At 49.9% G+C, this 23,179-nt stretch overlaps 1 protein-coding gene across 1 annotated transcript in view; it reads left to right on the top strand.

The window, feature by feature from the left end:
- Positions 1-23,179, top strand: part of GALNT14 (polypeptide N-acetylgalactosaminyltransferase 14) — a 113,472-nt gene that overhangs the window by 10,485 nt on the left and 79,808 nt on the right. The gene's annotated exons all lie outside the window — the stretch shown is intronic.

The following is a 23,179-nucleotide window of genomic DNA, read 5'->3' as shown; positions in this document are numbered from 1 at the left end:
AATTTCTATCCTGCAGGAAGATCCCTGTTTTAGGTCTCTTAGAAAAAAATAAAAACTGCAACTGTGCAGGCCTTGGGGATGAGCGCTCAGCCCAGCAGTGCCTCGGTGGTCCTGTCTGCTGGCTGTGGTGCAGGAGGAACTGATTTTGGGGTGGAGGAGACAACAAGCATTGCCAAGGGCCGGCCAGCACCAGCTCTCACTGCCCTGCTGCTGTGACATGGAGTAAGGGAGGGATGGACAGACAACTTGCTTTGGCAGAGGGGCGGCACATGTCTTGGGAAGCTGTTAGCAGTGATTCTGCTGAGGGGTTGAAATTCTTGGGGAGCAAGAAGGAAAAGAAATTTGACTTTTTTCTTAAGTTTTGGCATGTTTTTTTCCATATCATTAAGTACTCACAAAAATAGCGTTCTGGGTATTCAAAGATCAGGACTCAAATTTTGAAGTGGAGTGTGCTGCTGTACCCATCACCACTTTAACTTAACCCCTATGAAGAGGGTATAGTTCGAATTCGCCCCGACGTGGTGATGTGCAAGAGTACCCACGCAGTATGCTGGACATCCTCTGCTCCATTTTCAAGCAGCTATTTTATTTTATTCCTTCCTGCTCCCTGCTGAGCCCAAGTCCATTGGCGAAGGACAACTTTATGCACTTCTACACAGACTTTTTTGTCATGCTTGTTGCTCTGGTAGCTGAGGGCTTCATGAGCAGTAGTAATTGTATTTGCTCAGCTCCTGCATAAATAAGGACGTACATCCTGCTTGCAAAGCTGATATGTGAAGGATTTGGTCAGCACTAGAAATAATGAAAAAATCAAGCTTATAAATGGTCTGAAATCTGCTGAGGCTTCAGCTGCTGTGGTCCTGGGAAATGTCAGGTATTTGTGCAAAATTACGATTTTCAAAGGCTTCTTGCTTTGCCTGTTTTGGTGGTGTTCTTGGGATAAAAGTGAAGTATCTGAGTCCATTAGAGAGTCTTGCATCTGCCTAATTTGAAGCCCCAGAGCTTGGAGAAGGAAGGATGTCTCAAAACAGGGGTCACCAGGATTTTGTAACACCACCAAACCAACTTTTTTCTTCCCTGTTTTTGCTATTTGAAAGAGAGTCTGGCTCTCACTATCCAACCCTCAATTCCTTGGCAGTAGAAAACCAGCCAGGACGTTTTCAAGTGAAATAACTGTAATTAGAAATTAGACTTGCAAGTGGCAAAAAAGGGAGTTGGATGAGGAGGAGAACACAGCACATTGGTGGTCGTCGCTGCTGCTGGTGACATGTCCCTCATTACTGCACGCAGATATGGATGTGTTTTCTCAACAGGGACATCCTGGATGTACCTGCGCACTCAAGAAACACGACATTTCCAAAATTAAGTGTGAAATACAAACACAATCTGTCTCTCAAGGTGAGAGTGAGCTCCAGCAGGCATCCGAATGCCAGGGAAGGTCATTCAGGTGTTGTTCTTCACCGGAGGCACTGCAGGTCTTGGGGAGGTGATGACGCCTTCCCTTCCGGAGGCAATGTCAGCAAAGGGAAGTCAGCTCCAATTTGGCTTTTGCAAGCAGAAGCTGCGCTATCCGTGTGAGGCAGGAGCAAAACGCCTTGATGCTTGAGGGCATCGGCTACTGGGAGGTGAAGCGCGGTCAACCTTCCCCAACAGGCACGAGCGGTGTTCTGCAAAGCAAGATTTCTTTGCTGTCGGTGCTTTGTTGCATCCTTTGGAGATCAGGTCTGGCTGCCAGCATCGTGGCCAAATCTTGACACTGGATGCATCACAAAAGTGAAGAACATCTCTGCTGTCTAACCTAACCTTTGTACACCTGCCGTTTTACCAGAGCATTGTTTTTAGACCACAGCTGTAGAACTGGGGCACAGGCCAGTATAAAGGCATTTGCTGACAGTGGAGCAGCACCCACGGGTCCAGCACAGGGGTTTACCCATGCAATAGCTGGAAGTGAGCTCATTAAATGAACTGTAATTTGCACCTTTTAGCCTCAGTGATGCCTGAGTGCAGGCACCTGTATTTGGGATAAAAGCTTATTCTGCTTCAATTAATTTTATATCAATATAAGCTGAATAATTAGAGGTGTGAATGAAAGGCCAGGCAGTTATTTCCCTTCCCTCTGGTGCGCGGGCTGTGCTGAAATAACCAGGGAGGTGGGAGCACCTGGCAACGTGGATGTTAGTCCAGCTGAAACCTGCCTGCACCATCTCACAGCCGAACAATTCTGACTTTCTATATGTACATACCAACTGAGATTACCTAATTTTTGGTGCATATCTCCTAGTATTAACATTGGTTTAGGCATTAGCACGAACTGTGAGTGTGCCCTTGGGCAAGGCAGCATCTCTCTCTCTGAATGTAGGCTTGGGTCTCAAGATGTTCTCCTGATCTTCAGGCAGAACTAGCAGCCATTACTGTATCTGAAAGATAAAGCACATGAATTCCCACTTTTTTTTCCCTATTTCCATAAACTGTGTTTCAAGTCTGTCAGCCAGGAGTGACTGTATTTTGCAGGCATTTCATTGCAGTAGGCTGCAATAGATAACTGGCTGTTTCTGCACCGAAATAACAGGGAACTTTTCAGAATTGTATTAATCCAATAAAAGAGTAAAATGTTTGAAAGTGTAAAAGCTGGGGATCTTTTTCCTTTGAGAACAGACTAACACCTGACCTCAAAAGTGTGATACATCTCTAGTTCTGAGGTGCAGCTAAACTCAGGCCATGCTCAGGATTTCTTTTCCTCCCCCAGTAATCCTTTCCCAGTGCATCAAACACAGATTTGGGAGATTAATTTGCTGAAGGTCTTAATGTTTACTCTGTGTTACAGGGACCCAAATTCCACATGGGGCCAGCTTTCACTGGAGGAGGCTTTAAAGCCACCCAGTTCATCCCAGCACGTGCTTAAGGGCTTTTGCCGTGTCGGATTCAGTTTTGAGAAAAGCAGTGCGAAGCCAGCGCTCTCGTTTGTGCAAGTGGGGCTGATTTCAGATGCTGTGAGGAGCACGGCGAAGTCTGATAACCCCCCAGCGTGGTTTAGTGCCTTCCCTCGTGCTGCCTGGCTCTGCTCTTGCAAGGAGGCACAGTGTGATTACAAGGGCTGTTAAATGCCCTTAATATTCACGCTGTTAGGGAGAGCGCTACTCCTGCGGGCACTGCTGGCTGCTGCTTTTCGCAATCGCATCGCACCAATGATTAAATCACGGATGCCGCATTGAATAGCATGTGAAGCCCCTCCAGCCAGGAGATTCAAATCCCTCCTATTTGCCCACCTTTTTTTTTTCCCATGTCTCTTAAGTAATGAGAGTTTTAAAGCAAAACACAGAGGGAACGATTCAAAGCCATGAAATGAGATGGGAAATGAGCCCCTTGCAGAGAGGTTAAGAGACCAGGGCGCGGGCGCTGTGAGGGAAGGGAGCCTGGGGGCATCAGGGCAATGCATGCGTGATGCAGTGCTGCTGTACACACTGCTTCTCTTACTCTTTTCAGGCAAGGATGGGAAAAGTAGCAAAGTGAGTAAAATATATATGTGTGTGTATATGTACCGATACATACTTAACAGTGCAGCATATGGGGGAGTGGCAGGGAGTGCTATAGCAGTGGTGTGGGGAGGCTTTTGGGGCTGAAACCAGCAGCTGCTTATGGTGAAAGAGCCCCATACCATCCTAATCTCTTCTGGGTGCTGTGAGAAAGCTGCTCTCTGTTCTTTTCTCTGTGGATCAGTGAGTGTTTGGTTTGGGGTGTCCGTTCCCTGCCATGCCCGTGCTATCGTCCCAGCTCCCAGGTTTCCATGGCTGACGCCGGGATGCAGCCGTTTCCCTGTCAAAGCCTTGTCTCTTGCATGCAGCCTCAGCCACCTCAGAGGGAGCTTCAACTTGCCAGGTATTTTAGGGAAAACAGCCAAAAGCAGTTTCTCAGTACCCTACTGTGTTCTGTGGGCTGCTCCCCATCCCTCTCAGTCCCCAAAACGGTGTCCTCTCTCCCCTGTCTGCCCCCTGCTTAACTGCAGGTATTACAAGCGGGAGGCTTCTCTCAGAGGTGCCTCAGTTCTTCCCATTCGGGCCAAAAATGTGCTGCATCCATCTGGCCGTAAAGACTTGGATTTAGGTTGTGGGGCCGGGGGCTTTGAAAGGCCTGTGGGCATCTGGGAGAGGGGCACTAAGCTGAACATCCTTGCCTGTGGGGGAAGGCTGGGAATGCCGTGGTGGCCTCAGCAGCCCCTCTTTCCTGCGCTAGCATTGCCAGGGAGAAGGCTGACACCTCCACAAATGGCTCCTCTACGTAGCTTGCTTTCACGGGGCCTCAATAAAAAGAGTCCTGACGGGGTGGCCATTAGCGAACCTGTCGGTTAATCGCTCCCCCGTCGGTTTTGGTTAGAGAGAGCAGCATGGCGGGGATGCCTGGCTGGGCACTGGCAGGAGGCTTTGCTCAGGGTTCACTGAGTCTCCATTGATTTTTGAGCATGTCACGCAGTTCATTAGGAGAAGGAGAGCGAACTAGGTGCTTAGCAGAAATGCTCTGGGTCGATCCTGATAGAGCACGTTTCTCTGCTCCCTGGTTAGTGGGCAAAGTAATTGTCTTGCCCAAATCTCTGCTTCTAAAGTGTTCAGCCTCAAACCTCCCGTCTTCCAGGGATGCCTGGCAGGACATCAGTCCATCTGTCCTGGCATTGCCACGTCCTCACAGATTTGCCACAATGAGAATGAAGAAAATTGCGCTGTTGGTGCTCTTGGTTCGTGGGGTGACTTTCTGCCCTGTCTCTCCCCCTTGTTCTGCCAGATTCCCCTGGCTGGATCCCTGCTGCCTGTTGGGTTTGATGTGTCCCTTTTTCACGCAACTTATGCTGGAGCTGCACTGATTGAGGCAGTAAATCAGCTTGCTGGTGCTGTGGAGATAAATGATGGCTGTAATGTGAACTGAGGGGGAGCAGAAAAAAAAAAGAAAAGGAAAAAAAAAGGAAAAACTGGGGAAAATAAGGAAAAAAATGCAAAAGAAATAGTGTAATCAACAACGAATGGGCTGTGAAATGAAATATCTACCTTGACCAAGGCCCCTCAGCACAGCAGCGTGGTCCCAGTGATGACTCGAAGTGCTGCCATGGGACCAGCTGGGGAAGAAAAAGGGGCTTCCTGTGTATGCACACGACATTCACCCAGCTTTGCTAGCTGACAGCGGCTAATGGATGTTGGGGATAAGGATAAGAGCCCGTGTCTGCAGCATGCACCAAGGCACGGGACTGAATAGAGGGCACCAAATGGAGCTAAGTCATCGGCCAATTTGTAATCTCTGCATCTAGAGCTGCGGGAAGGTTTGAGCTGAGATACTATTGTTTGAATGTCTTTGCGGCTTTTAAGGTTGCAGCCTCTCCATTTGCTACCTGCTTTGGCTGGGTTTCCTTTTTTTTCTTTTCTTCCCAAATTTTAAAGCGCTTGCCTGCTGGTGAAAGGCTGACAGCCCCCAAGGCTTAAGTTTTCTACTGATTGCGGCAGGCAGTGGTGGTTCCTGGCTCCCTGGGCTGCCCAGACCATGTCCTTCAGCTCTTGCCTGCGCTTTAGGGATCTAGAAGGGTGTTTGGAGCTGAGTTGGTGGTATCTCCACCGATGGGTAATTATCCACTCGGAGCTGAACAGGACCTGGCAGCTCCCCGTGGGCTGCAAAGCAGATGTCGGGTGACAGTGATTTAAAACCTCTGTCATCCAGAGACAAACCTGTGATAATGATTCTCATTTTATAGACCAGGACTTTGAGGCACAGGGAGATTTAATGGGAGACGCTTTGTAAAATTAGCTACTTAGCTAAGTTCAGTAAGATCTTAGCCAAATTAACAAAAAATGAGCTAAATTCAGCTAAAATCATCAGAAAATTGTCTTGCTTGATTGGGAAAAAGCAGAAATCAGAGGGGAAAGTGAAGAGATAGTAACACTGATGAAGTTTTAACACTGGTGAGTAGTTCAGGAATGTGCCCCTGCCTTGAGTATGCTCCTGAGTTTTGCGCATCTCACTGGGATGGGTCCTGGGTTGAAGAAATCAAGGTGGGTGACAGAAAGTTACCTGTAGGGAGAAGGATTTCACTGGTGGACCTCACTGCTGCTGGGCTTCTGCAGGGTCAAGCACTTGGTGGCTGGCAGCAGGAGGATTTGACATCGGTGTGGTCATCCTCAGCACAGCTTTTATAAGACGAGGAGAAGGAGAGGGCAAAATAGTCTTGTGACTTGGGACGGTCTCTTACTGGCAAAAAATTGGGGAAAAGCATCACCCATAAGGGAGTTGCATGTAGCTAAGTGGCGTGAGAAGGTTAGCAGCTTCCTGGCTAGTGCTGGAGGCAAGGTGTCTGCTCGGATGGTTTGGGAGTGATTTGTTTTCTGAGGTTGGGTATGGAGAAAAAACAGTGCTGTTGTAATCCTGTGCCCTTGGAAGTGAAATGTGAGGAAGGAGAGATGAAGAAAAGTCTCTGTGGCTGAAGGAGGAGGTGAGAGAGGGTAAGATGAAATTCAATTCTGCAAGCCTGACCGTTGGCCAGGAAACTGTGGTAAACCTCTGCCTTGTGCCTCAGGTTCTGTCACAACCTGGAGCACTTTGGAGCTATTTTTCCTACAGCAGAACTACACCTTTCTGGAGATGTTAATCTGCAGAGACAGGACAGATTGTGCAGATTCACAAAGGGCTTGGATGTACATTTTTCCCTTAATCCCAATTTGTGTTCCAGATAGTTGTAAACCCCATGGAAAACTATTCCTGGTAGAGGATCTGGTGATGTGTTTGTGGCTTTCTGCCTTCCAGCTTTTCCCAGGGGCTGTCCCAGGGGACTAACCAAGGGGTGTCAGTGTCACTGGCCAGCAGCGGCAAAGCCGGTCTGTGGGGTCACTGTCTCCTCCTCTGCTGAGGAAGGCCAGGGAGCTCATGTCCCCTGCGGACCAGGAGGGACCAGAGATGTGCTTTTGTGGACAGTGTGTGCCTGACCCGGCTTTTATCATCTGCCCATCTATCTTCAGCCTCCAGTGCCGGCAGAGTTGTTGTGTCTGAGTGGTACCGATGAAATCAGGGTCAGGCGGGATGATGCCAGTGGAGGCTGCGTGGCAGCATCCCTGCCTGGAGAAGAGGGACCCCAAACTGGGACTTTAGGCTGACCCCAGAGCTGGGGGGTGAGAAGGGGATGCAGGGTTGGTTTGGTGAGCAACGCAGAGGTTTGCCTGGTGTGCCCACCTCGCTTCTGGGGCAGGAATTACTGAGGAGCTTTCAGGAAAGTGGTCTTGGAAGAAATAGCCTTGTGGAGGCAGAAATCTGAATAATCTCTCAGTTTGTAGGCTGCTCTGATAAACTTTTGTTTTCAGAAGCGAGAAATGGGTCATGCAGTCTTTTTGCTTCCTCCAAAAAAGACCCCAACCCTCAAAAGCCCCAACCATTAACACAGTAGGACAAGGAAGAAATACTTCTTTTTTTTACGTTTGCTTTCATTGAATATTTTATCGAGAAACACTCACCTTGGCCTGCCCAAGAGCACTCAGATTTGCTTAATGCATTTGTTTCTCCCATCTGGAAACCCTCCACCGACAGCAGTCCCCCTGCTGGCACAGCAGTCCCCAGCACTGCTGCTTCCTTGGGGTCCCCAGGAGCGAGCCCCGGCAGCGTTTTGCCATCAGCTGTATTCCTTTATAAGTGCAGCTGCTGCTCTTGAAGGGATGGGGATGCTGGTGGTCAGTGGCACGTTATTTCATTTCAATAGCTCGTGTGCTGGGTGTGGGGCTCAGTGTCCTATCCTAACCCTGACCTTGGTTCCGCCACAGCTCCTGTGTGCCCATCAGGAACACGGCATGGTTGGGGCAGCTCTCATGAGCGAGCATCACATTTTTGGGTTTGTGGGTAATAATGAGCCACAGTGTGAAGTAGCAGTTTCTTTTAAAGCAGTCTTCTTGACAAAAGTCCCCTTGAATTTAATGAAGACTTAGAAAAGTTGTTCCTGAAATTTTTATGCTGGGATATAGATATCCGTAAAAGAGCCCTCCCGTAAACTGAACGGAAGGGAAACCATTCATTTTGGCATCTGTGCGTTTATGGATTGATTTTTACAGAATCCTATTAGTTTCACTGCCAGTAAATGGCACAAGGACTCTATTTCAAACCAGACAATGTTGAAATATAGAGATGGGTATTAAATATCATCCTACCTGTTGCTGTTCAGCTATAGTTCCTGCTTGTGTATGAGTGGAATATAATTGCAGAGAGCAGGAATGCCAAGTCGATCTCCTTCCAGCTCTTTGGTTAATAAAATCATTAGGAACCAGGATAACACAAGAGGCTGGCATTACACTGTTTCAACAGCCCATTAAATAGATCTGATTGGTTTTGTGCAATGCTTTCTTAAAAGCAAAGAAATAACTCTCCTGTAGCTGTTACTTGGTTTCTGCTTTTGAGAAAGCAATGTTTTATAAACCTCTTCCTAAATAAACAAGTTACATGCAATGAAAAAGCCCCGTATAAACCACAGACTGCTACTCCTCCCCATAACTCAGATGATTTCTGGATTATTTTTGCTTCTCCCCTGGCTTGTAGGACACAGGATCCATTTTTTCCCCACCCTACTTAAGCTTCCTGCTTTGTGCATCTCACTTGGTTTTGGCAGTGCAGGGTTTAGTTTTCACTGATGGGCATTTTACTTTTCAAGTTCAATTCCAGCTATGTTTGGTTTGCAGGATGTGGAGACTTTGCAATTAAAACCAAAACTGAGCTGCCCACCTTGCAGCGAGGCAGGAAAAGCAACAGGCTAATACTTCCAGTATTACTGGGTTTTCTCAGGGTCACTCTGCAGCCTGGGGAAAAGTGGGCAAGTTTGGTGCTTTAGATTGAATATGGCTACCCTGGGAGCTGAGGGGATGCTATAGGGTGCACCTGCAGTGGCCAGTGTGCTTTGGGATGCAGAGTTGCATCCCGATGCATCAAACCCCCCCGGAGGAGACTGACTGATGCGACTTGGCATCATGTCCTCTTCCCTGTGGTCCTGCTGCACACAGAGCACATTAGGGACAAGAGGTAATGGGATCAAGCTGGAACACAAGAGGTTCAACTTAAATTTGAGAAGAAACTTCCCAGTGAGGGTGACGGAGCACTGGAACAGGCTACCCAGGGGGTTGTGGAGTCTCCTTCCCTGGAGACATTCAGAACCCGCCTGGACATGTTCCTGTGCGACCTCACCTGGGCGTTCCTGCTCTGGCAGGGGGATTGGACTGGATGATCTTTTGAGGTCCCTTACAATCCCAAACATACTGTGATACTGTGATACATGGTGAAAGGGACACTGGTAGTGCTGGTGGCAGCGATAGGGATGCAGAGCCCATTGTGAGCAACAGGCGTGGCTCATGACCGAGGAAGACACAAGCCTGTTTGTAAAATGTTTGTGAACCATTAACCACAACCCTGTTAGTCACTCCTTCAATTTCTCTCTGCTGCTTGGGCTGTGCCTTTTGTGGCATGTACTTCTCTCTTCCATCCCGGCAAAGCTGATGCTGGGATAAATACAAAGATGGTGACCTGATGAAGATTAGGAATGTTTCGGATCTGTTTCAATTAGCTTGCTATAGCGATTTAATCCTCCTCTCTGCGACTCCCAGCAGCACTGGTAGACAAGGCACCCAGGTCTCAAGAGGGAGATGAGTGTGGCACAGCGAGCAGGGAACACTGCTTAGCTGTGGGAAAAGAGAATCCGTGAGGCTTTACCAGACTGTTTACAAAAGGCAAAATAATATGGAAGTCGTCTATCTATATATATATATACACACACACATATATGTATGTTTTCCTGTATAAGTTTTCTGTAGCTGAGAAGAAGGGGGTTGTTGCCAAGATCAGCAGTGTAGCCTTGGATGCTGTGTGTGTTATTTAGGGAGTTTATGCTGCTGGTTTTCAGCCTCCTGTGGGCTGCCCAGGTTGTCCCGCCATCAAGGCTGACCTGGTTACAATGGGGACTCTGAGGATGTCACTCCAGAAAGAGAAAAGGACCTTTTTTGGTGGCGGTTGGAAGAAAGCAGGCACGCTCTGAGCTTATCCTCTCCCTGGCTCTTACCCTGCTGCTTGCATCCTTCATCCACTGTGTCTTGCAGGCTGTGGAAGGAGAGGGACGTCAGGGTGGATGATGATGCTTGACTGACAGCTCTGTGGTTCCCCCAGCCACAGCAGGCACCTGCCTTGCCTTAAGTTTTTCCCTGCCTCAATGCTGGGGAATGTTTTCTGGGATTGGAGGAGCACATGGCCCTTTAATTTGTGGGCAACCTCGGGCTTCCCCACTGGTCTGAGCTAGGAGCTCCCTGGCTCTGCCTGGGGACCAGGAAAAGCCTTGGTAAGCCAGGTCAGCACTGAGCTCTGGAGAGCGGTGCAGATGCTGCGAGCTTGCCGTTTTTGCTGTCTGTAATTGATGAGTGCAGCAGAGGCCGGGAGCTGCGTTTGGGGTGGGTTAGTGCCAGGGCACCTTTAAATAGCAGGGCTTGGCTCCTGGCAATGACAGGATCTGGCTGTAACATCTGTAGCCTAAATTTCAGCCTGCCCCCAGGTTTTTGAGTCTATTTGGAGCTGAGAATTTTTTTTTTTTTTTAATATTTTTAAACTTGAATTGGACTGTACCTGAAGACCTGCCATGTATACCCACAGTTCTGTGGGAGCCCAGCAGTTGGGCTAATGGCTTACAGCACACTCCCGGTGGGTTTGGAGAGTTTCTGAGCCACTGTGGGCAAAGCAGTCACTATCTCTGCACTTCAGCTGTCCCATCAGGATGTGGAGAAGGGATGGGGAGCCATGGGTGAAGCTGTGCTGTGCCCTGGGGACATGGGGCAGTGGCCGTCGGGAGCTTCCTGTGCCAGTCCCACTGCTCTGCGCTTCCCAATGCAGGGAAATACGGCCCAGGAGCATGGCAAAAGCTTGCTTTGGCAACTGTTCACCCACTCCGATGGTTAAAAGCAGCCTGGTGGCTCCCTGTGTAAGGCTGCAATTAAAATTATACTCAAAGCAGGGCTAAAATCCCATTTCTTTTGGCCTTTAATTATTTAATTTGTTTCCTATATTTAACATGCTTGCTCTCTGTGAGTCAACTGTATTTTTCTGTAATATTTTTTGCTCAAATATTTGTCTGTGTTGGCGGAGGGAACATTTCAAAATGAGCCTTGCAAAGCTGGCCCTAGATGCCCTAGTGTTTCTTCTGGATTCTCCCACTATTGAGCCGGAGCAGTTACTGCTTCACGTTTCCCACTTGTTTCCCCCACTGCTTCTAGTAGAGATAGAATGTTACATTGAAACACGAAGAAGAATTTTAATTTTGATTTTATACCCTGTGTTCACCATTCTTGTCTTGGAAAGTAAGGAGCTGGTGGGATTAGCCTAGTGCCAGCGGCAGAGCTCCACTCGGGCAGCAGTGGCTGCCCATTCCCATTCGTCATCGCTGCTGCTGGGCAGGAGGTGATGGATAAGCCAAAACGAGCCTGTCGGAGCTCAGCCGTGGTGCTGGAGATAGCAGAGCCACTGCCAAATGCCTTGTGGTTTTGTTCCCCATCTCAATGAGGAAGAACATCTGGTCTTGGTTTACCTTGTTCCCACAACCCTTGTACCGTTTAGCAGCCTGGACTAATATTTTAGAATAAAGAGGCTTTTGCTGCTTGTTTCTCTGTAGTCAGATTTAAATAGTGAGGCAGAGGGACAGTCCTGTTGAACGGCCTTTCCTTGCGTTTTACTGTGCTGCCGGTGGAGATGAGTGATGCTGGGGGTTGCCACCAGCCCCATAGTAAGCACCGAGGGATGGAGCACAGTGGCCAGGGTGGTGGTGTTGCTGGTGAACCATGGGTGGTCAAGAGGCAAGGGCAAGCAGGGTGCTGCCATGTGAATCCATGGCAAATCCTGCCTGCTTTTGCTCCCTGCTGGCTCAGAGAGAGGGCTGCACAACTGGAAATAGTGCAGAGAACTGGGACATAGGGTGATCAAGACTTTGGGATGGCTTCTCTGCAAGAAGTAGGCTTGGGCTGCTTAACCTGGGATGGAAGAGGGTGGGTTGTGTTGGAGATCTGGAAGATAGTGGCCAAGAAAGAGTGGATAAGAATTCCTCCTCTCTTTCTCAGATAGAAGCTGGGGTCATCAAAGGAAGCTAACAGGGGGCAGGGTCAATGTGGATGGATGCAAGGTTGCGACAGCATCTTCTAGGTGCTGAAAACCTGTGTGGGTTCAGCAGTGACTGGACAGACCGTGGGAGAAAGGTCCGTGCAGGCATTAAAGGTGAAGGTGGGAGTGTGCTGGCAGCAGCAGGGTGCTCAGAGAGGTGTCCCTGTGCTCCCTTGCCCCTAGTTTTGCCCAGGTCTTTACTATCAAGAGTCTCATCAGAGATGGAGTATTTAGGCAGATGTCACCCAGCACTGCTACTTTTGTGAGCAGCTGCTCTGTGCGTGGCTGTCACCCTTGGTCCCTGAGGGCCAGATTTCCCACTCCATGGTCCCAGTTCAGCTTGGAGACTGTTTGCAGGAAGAACATGGTGTGCATGCATAAATATGCATATACACTCATACGTTTAATTTACCGCATCCTTGTAAGGAAACCGGGCTGTGGAAAGCTGGGGCTAGGTGTGGGAACAAGCAGTTGGGCAGGAGGGAAGCTGTGGGCACACTGGTCCGTTATACCTGGAGTGTGAAGGGAATTCTGCCAGGGGGACAGGTGGGGATCGAAAACTTCATCCCTCCCCTGCCTCTCTGTGCCCCTCTGCTGCCTGTGTTGTGCTGCACTGGCCTTCACCTGGGAAGGACAAACCCCTGGACAGGTGCTGCTGGGTGTACCCTGCCTGCACCTCGCCCTGCCTGGTGCTGCTTGCTGGGCAGAGAGCCCAGGAGGAGATCAGAAGTTGGCAGAGAGGAGAAAGCTTTTTAAAATAACTTGTTTCCTTTAGTATCACTGGATTTTAATTTTTTTTCTCTTTTTTTCCCCTGAACACGGTGTTCCCAGACTAGACATGAGGAAGAAATTTTTTACAATGAAGGTGGTAAAACTCTGGCACAGGTTTCCCAGGGAGGTGGAAGATGCTCCATCCCTGGGGACATCCAAGGCCAGGCTGGATAGGGCTCTGAGCACCCTGATCTAGTTTAAGATGTCCCTGCTCATTGAAGGGAGGTTGGACTAGATCAAGTTGTAACTACTACATTTACACTGGCCTAAAATTACATTTGGCCCTTTGAAGGCAACCATGAGGCTGATGTGGCCCCTGTGAAAATGAGTTTGACACCTCTGCACTTGATGGCTTTTGACGGTCCCTTCCAACCCAAACTATTCTATTATTCTGTGATTGCCCAGCTCGGTGGTTTTAGAGCTGGGTACAGCTGGGTACCACTGCAGCGGCTGTGCCCAGCTGGGATGAGACCCGCTGCCAACTCAGGCAGCTGGGCAGATGGTGCCAGTGACCATCCCATGGCAGGGAGGAGGGGGCACTCCCATCCCCAGGGCTGCCGTGCACACTCCTCTGATACGCTAAGCAATGTTACAGGCAGCTTACCTGGAACTGCAGCACAGCACAGACCATTAGTCTTGCTGAGTATGGCTATGATCGTACTTAGTGCTGCCTTCCTATCTCTCGTTTCTGAACCATAGAGCACTTTGCAACAATTAATTCAGGATGAGACTCTAAGTGAGCATTATTGTCCCTGTTTTAGAGCAGACATAAAGGTTGCTGGCAGAACAAAAGCAGAAACTCTCTGTCATATAGATGTTCACCAGCCTAGCAGCCACAAGCCACCGGTACCTCCCACTGGCCTCCTTTTGTCTTGACGCTTTTTTAGGTCCATTTGGTTGCCCTTGAGATGTTTCTTCCGCTGCAAAAAGGAGGGATGCATTCAGATGCTCAACTGTACCCGGTAGTTTGGAATTAAAACTCTTTTTGCTTGCGTAGGAGAAAAAGTCTTGGCTTGTGTAACCAGTTATTTGTGGTGCATCTCTCCAGGCGTCTGCGTTGATGCGGGCAGCAGCAGCATATGCTGCTGGCTGCAGAGGGACCAGTCCTGTCTCCATCTGCACACAGGCTTGCTGGGGATGTGGTGGGTGTTGCATCCAGGGCTCTGCAACTCCACCTTTCCCAGGCCCGTGCATGAGGCGGTGGCAGGTCATCCAGCTCAGAGCTGAGGACCTGTGGTGGTGTGTCCGGAGCTCTTCACGTCTCACGGCAGTTTCTTATTTGGGCTCCAATGAGGACAAAAAGAGTATGAAAATGCTCAGCTGGAGCGTGTTCTTGGGAGTTGCTGTTACAAGCAGTAAATCAAATATAAAAGCAGTCAGGTGGGGATTTTTTTGAGCTATCAGGACCAGTGCTGGTTGGAGTGCTCAAGCCTGCCCACCCACCAACCCCACAGCAGGTAGGATATCTGCACTGACTGTTGTGTTTTCAGGAAGGGTTTGTGGAGTATTGTGTCAGCTCCTCGGCTGGTTTTCTCCATCCACGAGGTTTCTGCTCCCCACCCTTCCTTCCACAAAGTTGTTGTGGCTTTTGCTTGCTCTGGTGTGCCTGTCAAAGCCTGAATGTAGCCCTGAACCTCCTCTATCGCAATCTTCTCCCCTTTGTTTGAAGGCATGCCATGGGTGATGCCCACGGCTCAGGGAGCGAGGGGAGTTAGAGATGTGCGTGCCTCCTGAGGGATGCAGGAGGAGGTGAGGATGGAGAAATGAGCCAGTTGATACCCAGCATTAAGGGAAACAGCATCACCAATTTGGGGCTCAACTCCATGTGCTTTCAGGACCGTCCCAACAACAAGAGGGTTTTGTTTCATCTCCAGTTAACGCAGGGGTGGTGTGAAAGGCATCCCTCTGGCTGTGGGAAACCTCTCTGCTGCTTGCACTCCCCACCTCCTGTGCTTCCTGTGGAGAAGTCCAGCTGGAGATGTGGTTGCCCCAGGAGAGTCCCTTCGCCCTGTAGCTGGGGGTCATCAGGTGCTGTAGTGGTGTATGCAAACCTATGGGCAGAAAATCTATGTTAGCCCTGCTTCAGCCATATCCATCCTTTGCTGCCTGGCCAGAGTATCTCATTTCCTTCTGGCTGGGAAGACTGGCTCCTCATTTCTTTGCAGCTGCTGTCGGCAGCAAACGCGGCCTCATTTCTATTATCCTCTGTCTGATCCCACCTAATCCTTAATGCAGGGAGCTGCCAGCAAGGGGAGCGTGTCGCTGCAGGAACAAGGACGATCAAAGGCGTGCAGGACGAGCCATGCCCCAGCTGGGTGATGGGGATGCTTAAAAGTGGGTCGAACCTCTGCTCTTCACTCCTTGCATCATGTGGGGTGCTTCCCCACGCCCTGCCATGGCTTTCTGAGAGCAGGGATGTTTGCCTTCAACAGACATTGCATAGGTTCTGGTGGACCTGATGTGTTCACCTGGCACAAAATGCTCTTTGTTGAATAGCAGGCTGAGAGAGTTGGGGTTGTTCAGCCTGGAGAAGAGAAGACTCTGGGAAGACCTTATTGTGACTTTTCAGTACTTAAAAGGGACCTATAAGAAAGATGAGGACAGACTTTTTAGCAGGGCCTGTTATGATAGGAGAAGGGTTGATGGTTTTAAACTAGAGGAAGGAAGATTCAGGGTAGACATGAGGAAGAAAGTTTTTACACTGAGGGTGGTGAAACACTGGCCCAGGTTGCCCAGAGAGGTGGTAGATGCCCCATCCCTGGAGACATTCAAGGCCGCGCTGGAGGGGGCTCTGAGCAACCTGATCCCGTTGAAGATGTCCCTGCTCATTGCAGGGGTTGGACTGGATGAGCTTTGAAGGTCCGTTCCAACCCAAACTATGCTATGATTCTATGGTGACTCATCACATCATGTGCTAATACCAGATGCCATCTACAGGAGTGCTTTGCTGTCTGCATTGAAGAGGACGAGGTTTGGGGGTTTCATGTTTTGAAGTATGTGGCACGCTGTCTTCTGGCGTGGGGTAGCCACGGTGTGTGGAGTCACGGTGGAGCTGGGCAAGAGTGTACCAGGAGCCATCAACCATACTGCCTCACCACGGTGGAGGAATCATCTTCCACTGTCAGCCAAGAGGTTGGGTACATACCCAGGCACGAGCATCATCAACACTTCCATGCTACATTTTCATCATTAGTGACTTCAAAAATCCTCTTTCCCTTATTGCAGTGAAATGTGTGTGTATGTGTGAGAGAGAATCAGTGCCAAACACAGATTTTATTATTTTTCTGATAATAACCACAAAGCTTGATGCCGGATTGCCAGTTTCCATCCAGATCCTCATGCTTTCAGGAGGTGTTTTGAGTTTGCTGCATCAGGTGAATTAACAGTGGGTTGTTTTTCTTTTATTTTAAGTGGATTCTTTTCAATCTAGAGATGTGCAGAAATATTGGTCAGATGTTGCTAATATGTTAGGGAAAGGGGGAGGGAAAGGAAGGCTGGTGCTGTGTCTCTGGGCTGTGACATAGCAGTGCTTTTTAAACCAATGTCCTCCTGGGTGCAAGAGCTCCAGCAGTGGGTCCTTCATGGTGACACAGCTGTCCTCCAAGTCACAGATGTTATTTACCACAAGCCAAATTTTGCTTGTTTGTTTTCTTTCACCCTCCCTCTGTTTTCATTGTGCATCTCTGATCTTCCTAGCAATGTGAGGAGCTGTGCTTGTGCCTTCACATGGGCACAGCAGGAGGGGGTGGTGTGTTGTACATCACCATGCTTGTTTGCCTGCTTCTGTTTTTGGGAAGGACAGTGCTGCTTCAGCCTGTTCCTCAGGGGAAGCAGGTGTTTTTTGTTGTGGCAGAAGGTTTGCTCCAGAAGAAGCTGTTGTGTATTTGTTTTTTAAAGTTTTTTTTTCCCCAGCACTGTCTCTTCTCTCCTTATGGGGATGATTTTTGAGGCAAATATACCCTAAAATACTGCTCAGGCCTCAATACGAGGTTTGGCCCCTGCCGCCAACTCTGCGTTGTCCTCAGGCTGTCCCTTCTGTGTGGATCTGGAGTGTCCCACGCACCAGCTCCCACACCTGGCCACAGCTCTGCTCGGGGTTTGCTCGTGCGAGCAGCAGCGCTGTGGCACTGGAAGGTGAGCAGACCCTGGATCTGCCTGTGATCTGCCTGGGCAGGTCACACCAGCCCTGCCCTGCCTCTGGTGTCCCCCATCCCCAGCTAAGCCTGCATCATCCCAAGGCGCTTCCACAATGCCCATGCTTGCAGCTGACAGGGACCTGCAGTCCTTCCTCAACAGGCTTATTTATTTTCTAGCTCTCCGTACCTTGCTATGCTATGATGCAATTCTCACTAGCCAGGGTCGTTTGTTTGGTTGTTTTTTTGTCCCTATTACTGAGCTGAGATAGGAGAAGGTTATGCTGACACATATGCTTTAAATTATGCTGTTGTATCTCTGGTGCTGTCAGTCATGTTGCTTCCAAACCTGGGATCTTGCAGACGCTCCAGCAGCAGGTACCTAAGGATCAAAGGTTTAGATCATTTCTTGCTGTCACGAATGTTTTATATCTAATTTCTCCTTGAGGAGAGTTTCAGGGAGGATGGGCTGGCGGCTGGGTAGTACATGTGCCCTGGAGCATCGTCTCTGTGACCTGAGCTTCATCTGCCTCTGCCTGCATGTTGAGGAGCAGCTCTGGGTTACAGAATTGCCTGCCTCTCTGCAAAATATCTGAGTGAGGTGGGGAGGTGGGTCACACTGACGCCCTGGTGCATTTTGTTGGTGGGATGGCGTCTAACAGATGGGCACTGGTGGGTCCTGTGCTCATGTTGTGCACTGAGGGTTTACCAGTTGTCCCATGGCTAGGTGCCTCATGGGGGTTGGTACCCCACAGCCTGCCTTGCCACTGCCTCATCATGGTCTACAGCTTCCTCACCAGGGAAGGAAGAGGGGCGGGCACTGATCTTGTCTTTCTGGGAACCTGTGACAGAACCCGAGGGAATAGCAGAAGATGTGCCAGGGGAGGTTTAGGTTGGACATTAGGAAAAGGCTCTTCACCCAGAGGGTGCTGGAGCACTGGAACAGGCTCCCCAGGGAGGTGTCACAGCCCCAAGCCTGACAGTGTTCAAGAAGAGACCGGACAACACCCTCAGACACATGGTGTGAACTGTGGGGTTGTCATGTGCAGGGACAGGAGTTGGACTCGATCCTTGTGGGTCCCTTCCAACTCAGGACATTCTATGATTCTACACCTGTTACAGAAAACCTGCCCCTGGTTCCTGCAACCTTTCAATAGAGGGTAGGGCAGCCCTCATGTTTTCTGGTGGTGCTTTTAAATATGTTGGAGAGGTCCTGCTATGACCAAGATTTTATCTGCCAGTACCAGCATAGCTGCTTGCTGTGTTTTGGGCTGGGTTGGCCCGAAGCACATCACTGCCTGGTGTGCATCTACCAGAAAAGCTCTCCGAGAGGGCTTGGGGCATTTTGGTTAGTCAGCAGTAATGGTTTACTCTGCTTTTCACACTCTGCAAATAAGAGGTGGGAAAAGAGAAAAGCCCTTATGCTGGAGCTGCTCAGGGCAGGTGATGCTCCCCAGGGAGCCTCCCACCACGCGGGAGCCTTGTGAGTTAATTGTAGGAGCAGGGAAACTGAGGCATGGCTGAGAGGAGCCTGGGGCTTTTCCAGAGCTGGAAATCAAGTGCAGGAGTGGGGAGTTTTGACTGATGGCATTTCTTGTCCTTGCTGAGCTCCTTCCATGGAGCAGGTTGTGCCTTGGTGCCCACTTGGTTAAGCTCTGCTCCTCACAAGCAGTTGGCTGACTGTGGGAAGGCGAAAGGCAAGCTGGTGGCTTCCTGAAGGCAGATAGAGCTGTGCGGGTGACTGCCTGGTGTATTCACAATTATTTTATTTTGCTTGAATATCTATTTTTTTAATCTCTGTGTTTTTTCCCCCCTATTAGAGTAAACCAAAGTAAAATAAAGGCTGAGCTTTCCCTGCCTTGGAAGCCCTCTTCCTTTCACATTAATACACCACTGTTATCTATCACCCCTCATTGCTACTCATTTTGGAAGGGCAGCCGCTTGGGGAAGGATAGTAGCATTAGTTTCTAAACCTGTGTAAAGATCCCCATGGAAGCAATTACCAGATGGATTACCCCTGGCTTTGCTGCTGCGAAAAGGCCAAGTCAGGTCGAGGATGCTGAGTGCATTAATGGCACGATCCCTTCCTTGCTCGGGAGGTGCGGTTCAGATTAGCCACCCGCTTTTTAAAGGGCTGGGGTCAGAGCAGGTCTGCCTACTGGCTCTTCCTCCCTGCTCCCCTTCCCCACTCCCTTTTCCCCTGGTGTTCCCCATCCTGGGCTGTCCTCTGGCACCTGGGACTCACAGCTCCATGGGGAAGAGGGAGACCTTCTCTGACCTCTGAGATGCTCAAGCTCTGTGGTTTGGTAGGAACTTTGGCTTTTACGTGGAAGGATGAGCAAAGCTCAGCTGGGGACTGTGCAGCTATGGGCTCCTAAGTACTAAATCATCTGCTGCTCCTGCTGAAGCTGGGGAAGGCTGGTTTGACCTTCATGCCTGGGAAGCAGCTTGTGTCCATCCTGAAAAGGCACAGAAAGGAAACAAAACATTGTCTGTCCGTGCAGGAGCTCCCTTTCGCCATTCCATTTACCTGCCCTGTGTCTGTATTCTTCCCAAATGCATTTAGTCTCTGATGATTCTGAGGATGAGCTGAACCTCGTTGATGTGGAAGTGGGACATGGGATGCTGCCTTCATTTCTTTCCTAATTAGTGCCCTGTGTAATTGCTGCTGACCTTTAGGGGAGCAGCTCTCAGGCTGGCCCATGCTGTGCTGCCAGCGGATGGTGGCACTGAGCGGTGGCAATGGGTCGTGGAGGGGCCACCCCTGGTGCTCCGGTTAGTGTGGCACAGTGGCCACAAAGATCGTCTCTGCCATCTCCTGGCACCCTGGTGAGCTCAGAGAGGAGTGCTGAGGGGACCCTCTCTGCCAGGGGTCAAGGCACTTGGGGGAGCTGGCATCAGTGAAGAATGGAGAGTGCCCAGGGGAGCTGTAGGTGGATGTCCCACCACTGGTGGGAGCAGCAGCAGGGGCACCGATGGGTGACTATTGCCATCAACCTGGGAGCTCACCAGGGAGCAGAGCTGCTGCCGGATCCGTGGTTTTCTACCTTTTTTTTTTTAAAACCCCACTGAAATATTGAAAAAAAATAATTTCAGTGAAAGCGGAGGCTTTCTTGTAGACTCTTAAAACCTATTTGGTCTTGTTTGCCATGCAGAATTACTGTTTGCAGACCCAATAGAAGGGTTCACAGGCAGCAGTGGGCTCAAGCTGACCTTTCTTGTGGAGCTGTGGGAGCCCAGAAGACCTTTTTTGATGGAGGCTTGGGAAGACTGATGCAGCCTGAGCACAAGCAGATGAACCGAGCAGTCCTGCAGCATCCCAGGAGAGCTGTGGGCAGAGGGAGGGAGAGATGACCAAAAATCCTCTCCATCCTTCTGCTTGGCTTTTGGCACAGACAGAGCTGGGTCTTCTCTTTTCTCCAGTCAGCAGATTGGTTTGTGCTGACCTCCTAAATATTCAGCTCATTATACAGTGTAACGTATAAATAAAACAGAAGCAGGCAGCAATATTCTCCAGGAGGATATAATCGGCTTCCTTTCTTTTTTAATTATACAGGATTTGTCTTCATGTGTCAGGGTATCCTATGGGCCAGTGTGTTGTTTTACAGAATAAAGTCTGTGTTCTCTACACAGCAAGGTGCTTCATACGTCTGTGTGGGTGCACCTGATTTGGGAGCTGCAAGAAGGAAGAGCATCTTCCCAAGTGGGAATACAGGGAATTTTGTAGCTGGGTGTTGTTTCTAGAGGTCAGTGCTTGGATCCTGCACTCCTCTCTGTCATCACAGTGAGGCAGGAGGTTCTGCAGTATGTTGGAGAGGATGGTGGGGTCACCGTGGGGGCTCCTTGGGATCTGGCTGGGGCACAAGATGCTGGCCAGCAACATGCATTGCCTTTTTCCCCACAGAGACAGGACGGTGTCCTGATACTACAGCCAGTGGGTAGAAGCACCATCCATGCATATGAAGCTCAGGCCCAGGCCACTTGTGGGAGGTGGGGATGTATTTTAACCTGGCACAGCTGCCAGCATGGTGAGTGGTTGCTGATAAGCGTGGTGTGAACACTGGGCTGACTTGCTTTCTCCTAAGGGAAGCCCTGGAAACGTAATTTGGCCTTTCATCAAAGCAATGAGTCTGTCATCTTTTGCTCCTCGCAACTTGGAGTCTCCTGCTTCTGATTTGTAAATAAATTCCCCATTTTGTTTACTGTCCTGTCCATCTGTGTTAATATTAAAGCTTTGGTGCCCTTACTGGAAAAAGCATCAATAGTTCTCTGGTGGCTTTTCATACTGTTGTATTTGGCTGGAGAATTTAGCAGATTTAAGCCTCTGGAGGGTGTTTTGTACCCTATAGATAGTTTACTACAGCTGCGGACAAGAAGATACACAAAGAGCTGGTTCTGGCTGTGATCGATGGCCCAGCTGCCCAAGCCCTGGGCTGGCTCCTTGCATTGAATCAGCAGCCAACATCCTGTGCTGATGCTGGTCAAGCATGGGGATGATTCAGAGGAAGACACTGGGGAGTTTTCTCCCGAGTCTGAATGGGGATGTTTCCACCCAAGCAGTAGTTGCAGCCATAGTTCCTGAAGGTCAAGTCTTCCATGGCCACTTTGCAGCCTTTATCAGTCCTGTTGCCTGATGCAGAAGGTGTCTTAGTTGCATAAATGTGTGTGTGCAACGCAGGAGAGATCCAGACTTGCCCACACAGTAGTGGGCATTAGAGGGTGGGTTGGAGAGCTACAAATAAAGGAAACTGGGCAGTGGGTAAGGAGGGCAGCAAGGGTGATGGTAGCATGACCTTGGCCTCAGAACCACGTGAGAAAGTGGGATGCTTGCTGGAAGGTCCTCAGGGACTGATGTTCCTTGCTGAGCTGGCAGATGAGGAGGCAATGTTCCATCCTTTGAAGATGGAGCAGCGTGCCTGTGGATGTACCCGAGCAGGGAAAGGTCAATGACAGTGAGAAGCTTAATGGTGAATGCTGAGAGCTTCTCCAGGGACCCCAGCTGCAGGACAGGCTTTGCTGGAGAAGTACTTTGCTTTAATTAGGTATCTGTATTAATATTTTATGTGATTTTTTTTGTTATTCTTCCTCCAGCAAGTGGGGTCAGAGCAGACTCGGATCTGCAAGTGTCCTTTGAGAGCCAGTTAATTGACTCCAAGCAGTGGGAGATGCTGGTCCTCCTTGGGGCAGAGTGAGATCCTGACAGAACCTGGATCTGCTGTGCATCCCTGCAGGGTCCCAGAGAAGCTGCCACCAAGGTGCACCTGCCTGTTGTGCCCAAGTCCTGATGCCAGAGGAAGAGGAGCTTCACAGCCCTCAAATAAAGGAACTGAAGCTCAAATCCCCATGGGGCAGAAGACTAATTAAGGGCGGATGGTAGCTAGGGCCCAGAGCTACCTCCGTTTCCAATGCATGGTTAGTGTCAGCACAAAGCTGGAGAAGGTGGCACTGAGCCAGTGGAGCACTTAAGCAAGTACTTAACTTCAAGCATCTAAACAGGGATTTCTGTGGGTGTGGGATGTGACCCTTGCAGGGTCTGTGCTGGTTTGCTGCTGAGTGGTACCCGTAGCAGCAGAGGACGTGCTGCAGGATGGGTGCAAGCCTGCTCTCCAAAGACCCGCAGCCTGGTTTTGGCACTGCCATGTGCTCTTTGGAGAGGGCAAAGAGCGTGGGCATGGTGCTCTGCCTGTCTGCCCCTTGTATCTTGAGGATGAGGTCATTGGGATGCACAGCAACTGGACCAAAACTCAGCTGAAGGATCTTGTACCTCGATGCTCCGTCTGGGCTGTTCAGGGAGACAGGGAAGATGATGGAGGCAGTGTGATGCTGCTCTCTGCTTGTTTCCCTTCTGGGGCTGCTGACCTTCTTAGTCCATGTGCTGGCACCAAGGGACGAGGAGGGATGAGCCCTACCCTGTTTGAAGTATTATAATCCTTTCAGATGGCATTAGTGCCTCGGCCTTTAACAGCTCTATAATTGAGCCTCCTGCTTGCAAGGGCCCCGCACTTCAGCGAGGTATTTAAATCTCATTTGTATAATGCCTGGTTCCAATTCCTGCTGAAAGATTGCCCTCCACCTCCAGTGCCCCTGAGCTGTGCCGAACACGCACACGTGCTCCAGCTGGCCATGGGCAGAGGAGCGACCGAGCGTGG

The sequence above is a fragment of the Patagioenas fasciata genome, chromosome 3, assembly GCF_037038585.1.
Source record: "Patagioenas fasciata isolate bPatFas1 chromosome 3, bPatFas1.hap1, whole genome shotgun sequence".
Classification (NCBI taxonomy): Eukaryota; Metazoa; Chordata; class Aves; order Columbiformes; family Columbidae; genus Patagioenas; species Patagioenas fasciata.
Note: the sequence above shows the minus strand (reverse complement) of the source record. Positions and strands in the feature narration are given on the sequence as shown.